This window comes from Adiantum capillus-veneris, chromosome 29 (assembly GCF_014529385.1).
Source record: "Adiantum capillus-veneris isolate H3 chromosome 29, ASM1452938v2, whole genome shotgun sequence".
NCBI lineage: Eukaryota > Viridiplantae > Streptophyta > Polypodiopsida > Polypodiales > Pteridaceae > Adiantum > Adiantum capillus-veneris.
The window spans coordinates 47,913,960-47,932,408 of NC_140959.1; positions in this window are offsets into that span (position 1 = coordinate 47,913,960).

Consider the following 18,449-nt stretch of genomic DNA (forward strand, 5'->3'; position numbering starts at 1 on the left):
TGATGCAGGAAGCTGAGAAGGGTTGGTTCAAACCAATCCATTATGCAAGCAGGGTGTTATCTTCTGCAGAGAGGAACTATTCAATAACTAAAAGGGAATGCCTCGGGATGATCTTTGGACTTCAGAAGTTTAGGCGACAATTCATGTAGATCATCAAGCTTTGATCTACTTGGTAAATAAACCTCATTTGTCAGGGAGACTGGCTAGATGGGTATTTTTGATGCAAGAGTTTGATTATTCAGTCATTCATAAACCAGGCCAAGAACAGGTTATTGCAGATTGGCTACAGGTGAAGTTCCCAATCAGGGAATTGATGGATTACCTGATGCAAACCTGTTTCCAGTTCAGGTCATTCAAGACAAAGATTCATGGTATGCAGATATGTTATACTTTCTTCTTGATGGTGTTTTACCCAAACAGATGGTGGTTACCCAGAGAAAGAAACTTGCATGGCAAAGCAGGTCCTTCACAGTAGTTATGGGAGTCTTGTACAAAAAGGGAATTGATCAGATACTCAAGAGATGTGGTGAGCAGTTTGAACAACGTGCAGTTTTAAATGAAGCCCATTCAAGTGATGCAGGTGGTCACTTTTCAGGAGAGATTACTGCAAAGAAAATATTACAAGCAGGTTTGTGGTGGCCATCAATTTTTAAGGATTCCCATGAGTTTGTGAAGTATTGTTTAACTTGTCAGAGGGATGATAGACCTCTCAATGCTAATAGGATGCCTTTACAACATATTCTACCACTTGAACCTTTTCAAAAGTGGGGATTAGACTTTGTGGGCCATGTGAAGCCAACAACAAAATTTACAAGAAATAAGTATATTCTTGTGGCAACAAATTACTGTACCAAGTGGGTAGAAGCACAGGCAATGAAGGATAACAAGGTAGAGAGTGTAGCAAAGTTCCTTTACAGAAACATAATGACCAGGTTTGGATGTCCAGTTGAATTAGTTTCAGATCAGGGTGGACATTTCATCAATAAAGTAATCAAGAAGCTTACTAAATATCACCTGATTATCCACAAGAAGTCCACAATTTACTACCCACAAGCTAATGGTCAGGCAAAGTCTACCAACAAAACTCTAGTGAGGATCCTAAGGAGAATTGTTTCAGAAAACAAGAAGGATTGGGATACCAAACTAGATTCAACATTGTGGGCATTCAAGATAGCATTTAAAATTAGCACAGGGATGACACCATTTAAGATGGTGTATGGTGTGGAAGCCATAGTCCCTATGGAATTTGTAGTTCCAAGTTTCAGGATTGCACTTCAGTATAAATTGTCAGGAGATGAGTCTTCAGTTTGCAGGCAGGAACAATTACTGAAATTAGAGGAGAGCACAATTTAGGCAACATATATCACTCAAGCAATTCAGAGAAGAAGACAAGCTTGGGTGGACAAGAACATTAAGTACAAATCCTTTGCAGAAGGTGATTGGGTACTTATGTACAACAACAGACTTGGCAAAAGACCTGGTAAGCTCAAGTTAAGGTACTTGGGGCCTTTCCAGATAGCAGAAGAAATAGGAGATTCAACATTTTTGTTGGCAGATGAGCAAGGCAGAATTTTCCCAAAGGTAATTAATGGCTTTAGGCTAAAACGCTTTGTGGGTGTGAATCATCTCTTAGAGAGTAAAAATAATCATGGTTTAGCACATGGAATATTTTTCGTAGAGATTGGTGACATGGATGTTGGAATGTCATGTCAGGTGAGTTCCAAATTTACTTTTAAACGTTACCCTGGACGTTTATACTTGGCAACACACCAAATCTTTCTCCTATGCGTGTTTTTTGTACCTCTTCTGTTGCGTTTTCTTAAACTTCCTAGCCATGTCGAAGAAGCCACTCACTGTTGATATCTCCTCTGCTATCCCTACTCAAGAATCTAAAGAGCACACTGGTCTAGGGACGCAGCGGTTAGCAAGGAAAGCTTTGCACAGAGCTCAGGCTATTACGCCTGAGGATATTGTAATTGATGAAGAACTCTCAACACCATTGGAAGCATCTCCATTGGCAGTGGGCACTGGTCCAATTAACTACACCTCCTTAGAAATGAGACAAGAGCTTGACTTGTCTGTGTTGGCACATTAGGAGTGGTTACAGAAGATTAACCTTCTTCAGTTTTCTAGGCTTCCATGGAAACACTGGAGGAACAATGATTCTCTTATGACCTTTCTCAGTCATGTACCGGACACAAAGGGAAAAATCTTTGGCAATTACTGGCTGAGTCCTAAACTGATCTCTATTGTTTTTTATCTTCATTTGGAGGAAGACAATTCAGTTGGTAGAGCTTCTGAGACCCTGATGAACGAAGAACTTGGTCCGGCTCAAGCTGAGAGAGGATAGTATCCCATTGCAAACTTCAGAATCCTTTCAAATTTTAGCAACTAAAATGGTTTTTAGAGAATATATGTTTTCTTATAAAGCTGGAATATATTTCAAAGGAGAATTTTGCACTCTTGCATGTTGCAGAGTGTGGAAGAACAATTGGTTCGGCAAATTTACTTTTTCAAAGGCTTAGTTCAGAAAATTTTCAGAAGAAAAAGAGGAAGGATAGGTCTACCAAGATTGGAGCATTCTTGATTGCTTTACAAATCCATGCAATGAGTATGAAAACCTTAGGTACATTATCTCCAAAAATTTCTATATTTGGAGGTCATCTTGAGGGAAACAAAGACAATGAAGCAGGCAGTCCTCAGGCAGAGAACAGAAAGAAGAAGGTAGCAAATCCTCAGGAGCAGGACATGAAATCTACCCCAACAGAATAGGAGGAGGAAGACCGATGGAGAAATTTGGGTGATCAATTTGAAACTGATCTGGATTCTTTCATTGAAACTCCCAAGCCTGCATTGAAAGCTGATGCTACTACAATGTTTTCCCCTAAGTCTTCCTTTAATCTCAAAAGAAAGAAGTTCAGTAGCCCAGTAGCAGAGGTCAAAACAGACTTGCAAGAGGGAGTACAATTTGGTAAATTTGGTGAACAAATTGGAATTTCTGATGTTTATAAAGCTCTTGATCTGGTGAGAAAATTTGCATCCCAGTCACAACTCAACAGTTCAGTATTGCAGAGGGAAAAATTTCAATTTCAAACTCAGGTCGTTCAGTTACAAAATGTTTCAAAGAGGAGTGAACAAGATAGCAGGTTGATTGAGGAACGGGAGGGAATAATTCATGAACTCAGAGATGATTTAGCTGTTGCTAAAAACTTTGTTGACTTCTACAGATCATAGTTGGAGAGAAAGGAGAAATCTTCATAATAGATTCAGATTTGGAAAGAGCAGTGGATGTCTTGTTTGAATACTCAATTGGAAGTCTTTAGCTCAGCACTATTCCAAACTACAGTCAGAGAATAGTGTACTCTTGAGTAGAATCCAAGCTTGTCAAGAGCTAGAAGCAAAGATCAGAGATATTTCTGAGGAGGACCTAGAATTGAATGGCTGGTACCTCTTACCACATGATGTAGAAATTTTGAAGCATGAAGTCAAAAAGCAGGGTGACTAGCTATGGTTAGAATTGAGAAGAAAAATGTTTTCCTTGGTGAATATCCCCTATCAAAGTTATGCAAAGGAGGAGTAAAATGAAGATTATGTTCTTTTGCAAAAGCAATTTGATGACTTGAAGGAGGATTTTGAGCAATTGAAGATGCAGCAAAGTTCAGAATTTACTCGGGGATGTAGAACTGAACAAAGCAATAGAGGAAAGATGGTCACAGGTCATGCAGTTGATCCTGAATCCAGTACTGATTTTCATACCTTGGTTAGTGCTGTGGAAACTCATTCCTAGGTCTGTTTTAGGGTTTTTACCTTAAAACACTTTTTTGCCCTTTTGACCCACTTTTTGAACTTTTTTGACAATGTTTCTTTAGGGACAGGCTGGAAAATTTTCTGTCCAAAAATTCCTCAGAGGGTCCATGTTCCACCACTTTTGGATCTGAATTTTGGTGTGTTGATAGCTTATGATCTTTGTAGCTTGCTCATCCACAATTTTTTAAAAAAGAATGCTCTAAATATGCACTAGGTCACTCGTCTCTTTTGAAAACTTTTCTGCCAATGGTTCTTTTGAGAAATGTGTTTCAACTTGTATCAGTTACCCACTTGTCAATTTTCAGTCAAAGATCATGATGAGGTACATGGATCACGATCCATGTTTTACCTCATTTTGACATGAAACTTGGTCACCTTATAGTCCATGTAATGGTGACACTCTTTCCCAAATCATTTTGAATTTGAATCACTTTTGCCCAACTAAAAGCAAACTTCTGTGTTTGCTTTGCGGTTTTTAGCTAGCTAACATAATTTCCGTGTTTTGATCAATGTTTTGCAATTTTTTTCTACATTTTGTTTGGGCAAAGTTTTTCCACCAGTTATCATGAATGTACTGGTCAAATATCAATTCCAAATTTCAAAAAAGGTACATGGATTGCAATCCATGTTTGGAAACGTTTTGACATGAATTTTGTTCTGTTGGTTCTCTATTTTTTGTAGAAGCCAATCTCACCCCATTTTTGTTGTGGATCTATGAAAACCCCCAAATTTTGTGTCTACAATGCCTATTTTGCTATTTTTTTCCTATCACCAATTTTGATGTGATTTTTGAGTTTTTCTTTCAAGAAAACTTGATTAGATAAATATCCCAATGATGCACAATCTCACTGGTCACTTTTCTGCAAGATTTGTCTCTGGGGGTCATGGATCCCTATCCATGTATCTCCACAAAATCTGGCCATACTTTCTAGATTTCTTCTAGAGAGTTTGTTAATGCCCTTGATCCACAAAGTTTTGAATTTGGATCACTTTTCATCTCTCTACCATCAAATTCTCATAATTTTAAAGGTACGGTCATTTCGGCCAAAATATGGTTTTCATCCTTTTTTCCCTCAATCTTTTAGCCCAAATTTGATGGTGGTGGTTTCTACTTACCCTACTCCTAAGTACAGAAATGAAACATGAAATAAAAACAAACAAAACTATACAAATTAAAGTCAAAACGGATAACAGTACAGCACTCTGAAAGCATAGAGAAAATTGAAGAATAAAATTCTTTTGGTTATCTCACTCACAACCCTCTTTAACTCTCAAGAATAGACCTAGCAAGTCCTCGACTTGTAGACTCTACCAAGAGACTCTTTGAGGTTCTCAATCTCAATAAGTGAACCTAACAAGCAATTACACCAGCTCAACAAGTAATCCAACACTCAATGATCACAAAAATTTGTCTATGTCCTTTCTCACCGCTCTAGGTCATCACACCATTTTGGCACTCACGCGAAGTCGAAATCCAATGAAACTTTAGAAAGAGGTCTATTCCACCTAGGGTCACTATCTCAATCCAACAAGATACCAAAATCACGATCCATCATTAAAAAGGTCTTGAAAATTGTAACAAATTAGCCCAAAAAGGTCGCCCTATGATCTAGGAGCACTCTCCTATGGTCAAAATGACTAAAAATAGTAATTTAATCACTAAAATCTGCAATTAAGTCGCACAGACACATAGTCACAAACCACAACAAAACTGACAATGCTTACACTTGAATGAAAGAGAGGGGAACACAATGCAAGTTTTGAAATTGAAAACTAATTACCCAATCATTTGTTGCGATGATTACAAGTTGGAGCTTCGTAGTCGCTTGAGCATACATACAACAACGCTCTTTCTTTTTCAAAAGACAAGCCTTCTTTCACATTAAAGTTATTGACCTTTATACCTAGGGCTTTCTAAATGACCAGTGACCGGCTCACATGGACCTTTACAGTTATCATGACAAAATTACAACTCAGGGAATTGACCTACCACTCTGGAATCAGAATTTACACAGAGTATCACTACAGTAGCTCAAAAAAATTATAGACTACAAATGTGGTGTCCTGCTACGTGTCCGACCAGGTGGGCACCCGTTTAGTCAACCTGCTAACACACTGTCCTGCTACCACTCTGGAATCAGAATTTACACAGAGTATCACTACAGTAGCTCAAAAAATTTATAGACTACAAATGTGGTGTCCTGCTACGTGTCCGACCAGGTGGGCACCCGTTTAGTCAACCTGCTAACACACTGTTAGGTATGCAAGTCCAATTGTGGTCCAATGTGTCAAGTGTGGTGCATACCAATTGTGGTCCAGTGTCAAACCTGTGGGAATCGCCCCATAAGGCATGCAGGTAGGAGACATAGTTTGCATGGAAAGTTTTTAGCTTTATATGTATCACATATGTTTTAATCAAATATAGCGTGTCTTTTTCTCTTGCAGGGTCGCTCTCTCTCTCATTTTCTCTGTAGCCTGCTCACCATGGGTTCTGCATGCCATCACCCACCATAACCGGCACCATCAACTGGTATCATAGCTCTGCCTGGTCTTGGCTCAACCCAGTTCGAGGGAACTGTGGCCTGCAGAGGGGGAAAATACGGTGGTCGACCTACATGGTTTTGACCATAACTAGTAGGAAAATATTTGCCCTGGCATGCTGGTGATATTCTCACACTAGAGTCTCTCTTTGTTTGGCCTCCTCAGCCCACTACAAGCAAAACTATCATCCATGCCATCCCATGTTGTTTTGGGTGCTACAAAAGCTCGTTTTTAATGTGATTTTCACACTATCTTCCAATTGGTCGTGTTATTTGAGCCTTGGATAGAGGATCTTCACATCCCCCACCAGTCAAATCTTGAAACACTTATAAGGCGGTGCTAGCAAATAGAAGAAGCTTCTCAAACTACTACAAAGCAGCTATGCAAACAACTTCTCAGCATATAACCACATCCTCTTTTTGACCCGCATATGTAACTTGAAGACGAAAACAAAGATATCAATGTGACATTGTGCTTGGTAAAATTGAGCCTTAAAGTTTTGAAACCTTCTCAAACGGAAGCTTTCTATTTCACTTCAACATGGCGTCGAAAATCCATAAGTTTAACAGATCCTGCTTCCACACTTGGCACATCAAAGTGAAGGGATATGTGATGTGCAAGAATCTGTGGAGCATCATCAAGCCGCTATCAAGCAACGAAGCAGGCACATCCACTGCAGTTACCAGAGCCTTATCTGTCGAGCAACAACGCAAGGACGAGCAAGCATTAGGTATTATTCTGACATCTCTCAAAGATGATTTCATTATCTGGATGACATGCAATCTGCAAATTCTACTTGGATGGAGCTAGATAAAGTGTTTGATCCTAAAGCCAAATACTCCAAAATGAGCCTTAAAATGGATTTGTATTATCTTTCAATGCATGATGATGAAAATATTGTTGCTTTAGCTAACAAACTGAAAAGCATCCGCACTCAGCTAATTTATGTTGAAGCTCCTATCCCAGATAGAGATCTTATAGCATTTTTTTTTAATAGCCTACCTGCATAATTTTGTCATATTTTAACTATTTTAAAGGAGAAGGATCCGCTGCCTTCTTTGGATGGTATTGTTAACTCATTGCAGGAAGAAGAGAAACGTTCACCACGAGTTCGTTCTTTTGTACCAACTGCATATGTAGCTCGTGGTTGCACTTTGACTACAAATTCAACCAAGACTGCAACTTCAACCAGGTCTACTACCAACACTAGACCTTGTGCGATATGTGGACACATCAATCATCAAACCAAGGATTGTTTCAGCAAAAATCCTTGCATCCACTGTGGAAAGACCAATCATCCTTTGGATAAATATTTTAAGAAGAATAAGTGACAAATCGGCATGGTTGAAAGTGATGAAGATGGTGAAGCACCAACACTTTTTGTAGATAGTGATGTCTAGTACTTTTTTCTTATGCTTTATGTTTCCTTTTATGTCAGTCATTTGTCAATAAAATATACGGGTTATAGACACTACCACACATCAGTGGTAAGACCGCCCTTTTATGTTTGGTTCTAAGTTTTGGTTTGTCTCACACTGATAGTTGTTTGAGAGAAGGGCACACACGCACCTATGTTATTGTTAAGGGGGGGACTTCTACTCATAGTTTCAGGTGATTGAACTCTACCATAGTCTATCTCGAGTCCATTGTCAGTGGTTTGGGCTTGAAGGGGGGGTTGTTGGGTATGCAAGCCCAATTGTGGTCCAGTGTGTCAAGTGTCAAACCTGTGGGAATCGCTCCATAAGGCATGCAGCTAGGAGAAATAGTTTGCATGGAAAGTTTTTAGCTTTATGTGTATCATGGATGTTTTGATCAAATATAGCATGTCTTTTTCTCTTGTAGTGTCGCTCTCTCTCTCTCTCTCTCTCTCTCTCTCTCTCTCTCTCTCTCTCTCTCTCTCTCTCTCTCTCTCTCTCTCTCTCTCTCTCTCTCTCTCTCTCGTTTTCTCTGTAGCCTGCTCGCCATGGGCTCTGCACACCATCACCCACCATAATTGGCCCCATCACACAACCCCCGAGGGAGAACACAACAACCTTCTTGGAGTTAGTTGTTGCCTTGGTTCATTTGATTGCACTCGACTTTGCAGTCAAGATGTCTTCAATTACTTCACATAATTCATTCCCTAAGACAAACTCCGATTCAAGGGCTGGTTGCATCCTTGGGGTAATTGCCCTTATCATTCCTTATGGAGTGGATCATCTTGTTAGAGCAAGTATGCAATGATTGCCTCCCTCGGGTAATTGCCTCATCCTTCCTTGTGGAATGGATCATCTTGTTAGAGAAAACATGCAATGATTTCTCTAGAAAGAAAGTTATTTTCTCAATCTCAATTTAAATGTACCAATATACACGCATTTATTTTAATTTTGGACCTACTAGGGGCTTGCATAGTCCTCATCAATTTTTGCATTAAGGTTTTTGTTATGGTGTTTGTACAACAAACCATGTCATTAAATGCAAGAAGGTAAACTTTCAATGGAAGGTGAACCTTGAATAATTCACTTTCAATACTTACCTGCATTTGACTCTTTCATCTCAGTCTTCAACCTTAGACCAATCATATGCTTTTCTCTATGGGGAACAGTCATGTTTCAATCTAGTGCAACATAGTATGGAATAGTCCCTACATACACATGCAAAGCAGAGCATATGGTACACATGGATGCAATGTAGGGAGAATACTTTCAAGCTTCTGGCATCAAAGGAGAATCCACATCTTTCACGGTGTCCAATCTCCCCCTTGCTATTGCTCTTCTCACACTACATAGATGGAGCGTAAGGCTTCATTAAAGTGGCCCTCTCCATGCTAGCACAAAATTTAAGGTACAATCATAGCAGAGAGACTGCTTGTAATAGCACAAAGAACACAAATATTTTCTATATATGCACTGATATGCAATGCACTATATGACACATAGCTCTATTTGGAGTGTGCTATATAGAACATAGCACATAGTGTATTATGCAAAGAGACAATGATGATAGAATATAGAACTATTTCTTGTGGTATATGATATGCAATGTGCTATATGACACATAGCTCTATTTAGATTGTGCTTTATAGCACATAGAACATAGACGCACTCACTCCAAGAAGATATTGTGACCATATACACACAGGGTGCTATGTAGTACAAGCACATATGAAGATTGTGCTACAAGGAGCATATCACAATTCCACACACACTCTAGGGCTACATTGTGACCATATAGCACACTAGTTATACTATATAGCACATATCACAATCCACACATACTCGAGTCCTATGTCCTGATCATGGAGCACACATATTATTCTATATAGCACATATGACAATTCCATACACACTGAGGGCTATTTTGTGACCATGTGGCAGACAAATTATGTTATATAGCACATATCACATATGTAGATTGTGCTACATATCTCATAACATACAATCACACACGTTCTAGGAAGATGAGGGCTATATTGTGAACATAGAGCACCTAGATTGACCTATATAGCACATAGCATATAACCACACACACTCTAGAAAGATTAGAGCCATGTTCTGACCATCTAGCACATATTTTGTACTATGTAGCACATCGCGGGGTTCACCTCTTAGACATGTAAGCTACCACATGAGTTCAAATGAATGGGTTTATTATTTTCCAAAATCTTGAAATTTTAAGGGTTTTTTAATTGATTTTAGAAAAAACCCGTAAGTTTTTAAATAAAAAGGGATCATTTTACTACCTTAAGCATGTAAATAAAGGATTTTTTTTAATACCCTTTGAACGCACGTTATATGAATAGTTTCTTAAAGGTGCACCCCTTGAGTGTAGCAGAATAGCACATATAGATTGTGTTATATAGCATACAACACATAACCATACACTCCAAAACACACATAACCACATGGAAGTGAACCACAAACTCCAAAAGAAATCCAAGAACATGTAGGAGGGTGAGATGTAAAGCACCTTGGCCATGGCCACCTTGGCTTTTAATTACACAATTTTCCTTGGAGGGGAGAAGAAATAGATCTCCAATCAAGTAAATCGGGTGTTGTTGATTTGCAGGGTCTTGCATGCAATCAATTTTCATTTGTAGCTTCATTGCTAAAGTTTTTGATCCTCGAGCACCCTCATCCCTATGCAATTCTCTAACTTCATCCTCTACGTGCTTCTTTGCATCCTCTAATCTTTACTTACAATCTTGAAATATGGCCTCTACAATATGCTTCATTACTACGAGTATAATACTATCCTCCTCTTCTAATTCACCAGGCACCCTCCAATGGGCACACTTGACAGGGGTATAGACAATCCTTTTGTTTTAACTTTTCATTGATAATGTGGTAGAAGCAGCAATGGTTCTAGAACCTGACCCTCTACCATTCATCACCTCTTCCTTCCTCTTCATCTTGCTTTACAAGTTGTGTCTTTCTTCTGAGGCTTTCATTGCCCTCCTTGCAAAGATAGCCCAAGCAATTTTATGCTTGCTAGGACTTGAGGTAGCTTCTATGCAATTTTCCAATGCAAAGGCCTTTGCAAACTATGTCCCTACTTCATACATGAAGAGACCCTCCTGGTACACATCCCATACAATCTTCTGTAAGAACTCCAATCGAGCATGGTATGCCTTCACTTTCTTTTGGCTACCAGGAGTAGGATTTGGAAATATTAATACATCTTCTCAGAACTCATCAAGAATGTCATTGGTCCCTGCCAAGGAACGAGGGTCAACTCCCTCCAATGGCAGTCCACGCTCTATATGAAACTCCGCGGCAAGGCAACATAACTTCGAGTGCATATGTGTCTCGATGTTCATAATCAATCTACTGTTTACCTGAGACCGGGGCTTCGAGGAGGGTGCCATGTTGGTGTTCTTGATCTAATTGCACATCACCCAACTAGTGAGACATGTTATATGCTGACTCACGACATCTCTACATGCAACTCATACAAGAAGTAAAGGATGGTGTGGACATGTTCGTGCAAACAAATTTATGAAATGCTATAGAAATGTAGAGGATTGTGTCACATGCAAAACTACATGCTTCACATCAGCTCAATGTGCATGCAATATACTTGCAACATAGGACGCACATGCAACAATGTAGTACAAAGGGAGACATACCTTGAATAGAAGAGAACAAGTAGCTCAACATGTTGTACATTGAGCTCAATGTGCATGCAATATACTTGCATCACAGGATTCATGTGCAACAATGTAGTACAAGGGGAGACGTAACTTGAATGGAAGAGAACAAGTGGTTTCCTTCAAGCACAACAGTAATTGTCCAAGACTCCAAGCACAATAGCTTGTCCAAGCGCAATAGTGCAACTAACAAGTTGGAAAGAGGTGCACAAGAAAATAGAGAGAGAGAGAGAGAGAGAGAGAGAGAGAGAGAGAGAGAGAGAGAGAGAGAGAGAGAGAGAGAGAGAGAGAGAGAGAGAGAGAGAGAGAGAGAGAGAGAGAGAGAGAGAGATGTGTGGTGGCAGGGTCCCATATGAAACTTCTCCCATTAGTGAAAAAGAGTGGGGATGAGAAGACAAGAGAACTATGTTAATTTTTTTAATTTAAATGTATATTCCAAATGTGCAATATGGCACATCAAATTTTTTTGCTATGCTATTAAATATATCACATTAATAACTTTCCACCTATTCATGCTTCCACCCATGTAGCCCTCTTTAGAAAATTTTAAAAAGTTACATAATTTCTTGGGATTTGTAGGTTTTTATCAAAGGCTCGTTAAAAATTATGCTCATATTGCTATTCCAAAGATGGACCAATTGAAAGTCAAGGGGAAACCTTTCAGAGGGGCAAAGCTCAGTAGCAAAGTTTTGATGCTCTCAAGGACAAATTAGCTATAGCTCCTATTTTGGCTATTGTTGTGGATCCTTTGAAACCGTTATTTTTAGAAATGAATGCTATAAATGTGCTATTGAAGCAGCCTTTCTACAAGATAGAAGGTGAATTACATTCAAAAGCAAGAAAATGGAATAGCATTGTTCTGATTACAGAAGAGAACTCTATGCAATAGTGTGTGCTTTGAAAATGTGGCGACATTACTTGTATAGAGCTCAATTTGAGATTGTGTTTGACCAAGAAAGTATAAAATGGTTTACACAACAAACAATTAAAGGGTCAAAAGGCCAAATGGGCTGAAATTCTTTAGGATTATGATGCAAAGCTCCGGTATCGTAAAAGATGATACAATGTGGTTGCTGATGCTCTTAATCATATGCCTGAGACCAACTCTCTTCTTTTTGTTGAAATTTGAGGTAAATTTTCAGAATCTCTCAAGGGAAAATATGAGCATGACGATGCGTACTCCAAAGTTTGGAGCCATGTGACAATGAGGTATCCTCCTCATTGCAATGTTGATAGTGCGGTGCGTCTTTAACCTCCGTACACAACTCTCCTCTTTTGAGTGATTAGTTGCAAAGATGGAAGGATTTTTCCATAGATGATGGGTACCTATTCCACAATGGGAGAGTTTGTGTACCATCCGACATGAACATTGGATGAAAAATTCTTTATGAATGTCACGACAGTCCTAGTGCAAGGCACCCAGGCATAAAGAAAGCTTAAGCACTCGTATAATGACAATTTTACTAGCCAAATCTACATCGCTATGTTCAAGATTATGTCTTGCATCGCTAGAAGTGTCGACACTTCTAGTGATGCAAGACATAATCTTGAACATAGCATGTTAACGTGAAAGCATGTTAACATGTAGGATGTCTCAAAGCATCCATTCAAAGTTCCTAATAGTAAATGGGAAAGCATCTCTATGGATTTTAGTGTGGGCTTACAAACCACTGTACGAGGTCATGACTGGTCATGACTTGGTATGGATGCCCATAGATTTATTGATTAAATTTTGCAATTTTATTCCAACCAAGTCCAAAGAAAAAACTCCAGCGGTAGCTAAGTTATTTATTGACAATCTCTATAGATTGTATGGGTTGCCAAGTAATGTTGTGTTTAAAGGATTGGATTGAGTTGTGTTTAAAGGATTGGGTAGACAAATCAACATCAACATTGCAGATCATCCTGAAATGGATGGTCAAATTGAACGTGTTAATGAGGTGCTAGAGAATATGCTACGAGTATGCGTTAGCAAGACGCAACCAGATATTGGGAAGATTACCCCCTTTTTCTTGAGTGTGCTTACAATAGTGCTAATAATATGATGATGAATTATTTTATTCCTTTCATACTTATGTATCGTTTTCAACCTAGGTCACCATTTACGATGGGGTTGGTGACTCAGAAGCTTCAACAAGTCAAGGATTTCCTCCAAGACCACATCAAAATATTGATACTAGATCATCAAAATGTTGGACAAGCACAAGATCAATATAAAATGTATGTTGATGAGAAACATCAGCAAGTTACCTTCATGGAAGGGGAAGAGGTATTTTTGCATGTGCCAAAGAATTCAAAAAGTCTAAAAACTAGGCCAACACCTAAATTATGTCGAAGGTATTGTAGGCCTTTTATGATACTCAAGGGAGTTGGTGATATGGCCTACCAATGTTATTGACCAATAGATTTTGGTTGATTTCATCGAGACCCCAATCCAACTGCATGAACCATAGCATATTCTCAACTATCATGATCTACGTATGCATCATCATGTCTATCGACAAGCATTAGTCAAGTGGGAAGATAGACCTGAAGGGGGGCATAATATCAGGCCAACGGCCATAGGCCAAGGGTCAATTTGAATAGTCTCAAGGGTGTCTATATAAAGATAGTAGATGGGAGAAGAGTACGGGTTCATATGTCCTCTGGTCTCATACCCTGCATACCAGCTTCACTACCCTTGGCCTTACAATGAGTGGATGTATCTTAATAGACTCTATTAGAGAAGAAGAGACCCTCATAAACTTTTCTCCAGATCATGACTAAACCAAAATCCCTGAAATCCTAGACCATCTTGTTTGCCCTTGTAACTACATGTTCCCTTGAAGAGAACGATCTCTATCCTTCTGGTAATGTGATCTTCAAAATAGGTTTGACCAAAGAATACACTATGCCTGAAGGTTGATCTTAATTCCAACATTTTTTAAGAACTTATACATGGAAGGAAAAAAAAAAGTATCACGCATACTAACTCATAATCCTTCTTTTGCGTGCTATCTTATACATATGCATGCCCCTATTACTTCATATCATTTGATGAATCTTGTAGAGAGAATTTACGCATGTATTGTACATGAAAATTACAAGGGCTAAACCACATGCTCCACAAAAACAACATCTCAAAAAGACAAGAAATGTTTTGAGAATGTAGATGATATACCCGATAACCCTTGTTTTTGGTACGCTAATAAAAAAAGATACATTTGAAAACCTAAATTTCATCCAATTCCTACGTTATTGTTCTGACACTAGAGCATAAGCTAAGCAAACAAAAACATGCAAGTGACCAATAGATGGCTTCTTATCACACCATGCCTCATATCAACTTATATACTGACAAGCTTTAGTGGGACACCTGTTAAGTATGGCATCCTCTAGCACAACAACATGTGGCAAAGCTTGGATTTTGACCATACATCGTACCATTACCATAAGCAAACATCCTCTAGCACAACAACATGTGGCAAAGCTTGGATTTTGACCATACATCGTACCATTACCATAAGCAAACTCTTTTTCCTCTTGGCAACACCATTTTGTTGAGGTGTATAAGGCAATGTACATTGGTGTTCTATCCCATGACCAGCCAGAAATGCTTCGAATTAATTTGACATATACTCCCCCCCTCCCTGGATCAAAATGGAGGGTTCCCATAGTACAACCAACTATATTTCAGTCAAAAACTTTTTGAATGACTTAAAATATTAAAACTTATCCTTCAGCAGACGTACCCATGCATGCCATGAATAATTATCAATGAAAGTCATGAAGTATAGATGATTACAAAAAAAAAGGAGTGTGCAATTGGGCTACAAACATCACTATGAACAAGCTACAAATTGCGAGTAGCCCGCAGTAAACCAACTTTTGAAAACTTAGGCCAATGTACTTTTTTCAAAATATAGCCTTCACAAACATGCTTAGATGGTGCCTCCAAAGGGGTAAATGAGGCCTTGATGGACCCACTCTATATAGATTAAGACATGCCCCTTGGGAGACAAAAAGTATTTAAGAACCTCCTCTTTATGACTAGTATATGGTAATTTATGACTCCCCTTATTATGCTCAAAGGAACTAAGGTGAAAGACTTGTTATACTCATAAAATTTTGTATATTAGAGAGTGGGAAGGAAATGCCATTAATTAGAGTAATTACAATCTTTTCAACTCCCAAAGGTGGATGAGAGGCATTGTTGGTGCAAGTGGTCTAGTATTCCTGTACAAACAATATTAAGGGAAGTGAACAAGCTACTTTGTATCACAATGTGCTTTGCAGCACAACCATCAAAATACCACACATGTCAATCTAAAGGTGCGATCATGCATGCATCATGGACAGAAGGGTCATACCGGCAAAACACACTAAAAGCCCATTTTTCATCACCATCAATATTTGCAAAGTATGCAATGGCTTGGGGGGTGCCTATATAAAGGCAGTAAATGGGAAAAGAGTAGGGGTTCATATGTCCTTTAGTCTTAGACCCTGCGTACCAGCTCAGCTGCCCTAGGCCCTACAATAAGTGGATGTATCTTAACACACTCTATGAGAGTGGAATGGACACTCATAAACTTTGCTCCACACCATGACTAAATCAAACTTCCTAAGATCCTACACCATGGTGTTTGCCCTTGTTACTACATGTTCCATTGAAGAGAACGATCTTTATCCTTGTAGTAATGTGATCTTCTCAATAGGTTTGACCAAAGAATATGATCTTAATTCCAACATTTTTGAAGAACTTATAAATGGACGGAAAAAAAAAGGTATCATGCAAACTAACGCATAATCCTTCTTGTGCATGCTATCTCATTAGCTATGCATGACCGTATCACTTCATATCATTTGATAAATTCTGTAAAGAGAACTTACACATGTATCGTACATGAAAACAAGGGTTGAACCACATCTTCCACAAAAACAACATCTTAAAAAGTCAAGAAATGTTTTGAAAATCCAGATGATATAACCTATAACCCATCTTTTTTGCACTATAACCAAACATTTGCAAAGTATGCAATGGCTAGTGGGTGCCTATATAAGGTAGTAAATTGGCAAAGAGTAGGGGTTCATATGTCCTCTAGTCTCAAACATTGCGTATTAGCTTAGCTTCCCTTGGCCTTACAATGAGTGGATGTATCTGAACACCTTCTATTAGAGTGGAAGGGACCCTCAAAAGCTTTTCTCAAAACCATGACTGAACCAAACTCTCTGAGATCCTAGACCATGTTGTTTGCCCTTGTAACTACATGTTCCATTGAGGTTAACGATCTCCATCCTTGTAGTAATGTGATCTTCTCAATAGGTTTGACCAAAGAATCCACTATGCCTCAAGGTTGATCTTAATTAGAACATTTTTGAATAATTGTATACTCAAGAGCTTTAGTGTGACACTTGTTAAGTATGACATGTTCTAGCCAAACAACATGTGGAAAAGCTTGGATTTTTACCATGTATCATACCATCACCATAAAAAGACTCTTTTTCCTCTTAGGAACACCATTTTGTTGAGGTGTATAAGGTAATGTAGTGTGGTGTTTTATCCCACGACCAGCCATAAATGCTTCAAATTCCTTTGACATATACCCCCCCCTCCCTGGAGAAGAATGAAGGGTGCCCATAGTACAACTAGCTACATTTTACCCAGCAACAAAAACTATTTGAATCACATAAACACTTCAAACTTATCCTTCAGCAGACAGACACATGCATGCCATGAGTAATCATCAATGAAAGTCATGAAGTATAGATGATTACCAAAAAAAGGAGTGTGCATTGGGCTACAAACATCACTATGAACAAGCTACGAATTGGGAGTAGCCCACACTAAATCACCTTTTAAAAACTTAGGACGATGTATTTTTTTCAAAATATAGCCTTCACAAACATGCTTAGATGGTTCCTCGAAAGGGGTAAATGAGGCCTTGATGAACCCACTATATATAGGTTAAGACATGCCCCTTGGGAGGCAAAAAGTCTTTAAAAAACCCTTCTTTATGACTAGTATAGGGTAATTTTTATGCTTAAAGGAACTAAGGTGAAAGAATTGCTATACCCATAATTTTTTGTACATTAGAGAGCTGGAAGGAACTGCCATTAATTATAGTAATTACAATATTTTCAACTCCCAAAGCAGGATAAGAGGCATTGTTGGCACAAGTGGTCTAGTATTCCCATACGAACAACATCAAGGGAAGTGAACAAGTCACTTTGTAGCACAATGTGCTTTGTAGACCCATTGTCAAATACCACACAATCATGCATGCATCACGGACATAAGGGTCATATTGGCACTACACATTAGAAGCCCATTTTGCATCAGCAACAACATTTGCAAAGTATGCAATGGCTAGGGGGTGAGGGTGCCAATATAAAGGTAGTAGATTGGTGAAGATTAGAGGTTCATATGTTCTCTGGTCTCAGAACCTACGTACTAACTCAACTACCCTTGGTCTTGCAATGATTGGATGTATCTTAACACGCTCTATTAGAGTGAAAGGGACCCTCATGAACATTGCTCCACACCATGACCAAACCAAACTCCGTGAGATCCTACACCCTAGTGTTTTCCCTTGTAACTACATGTTCCATTGAAAAGAACGATCTCTATCCTTGTAGTAATGTGATCTTCTCAGTAGGTTTGACCAAAGATTCCACTATGCCTTAAGGTTGATCTTTAAGTTCCAACATTTTGGAAGAACTTATACATGGAAGGAAAAGAAAAAGTAGGTACCATGCATACTAACCATTAGGAAGAGAATGGCGTCCAAGAGGGCCTCTTCATTTGGTAGTTTAAGAAAGTCAAACCTTTAGTATTAAAAAAGTAATCAAAGGATAGATTTTGATTCAAAAAGGTAAAATGGCTAGTTTATTTTAATTTAAATTTTCCCCCCAAAATGGAATTCAAAATCTAGAGGGTAAAACTATATCATGTAGCATATCTATGGAAAGAGCTCAATGTGTAGATTTCAAATCT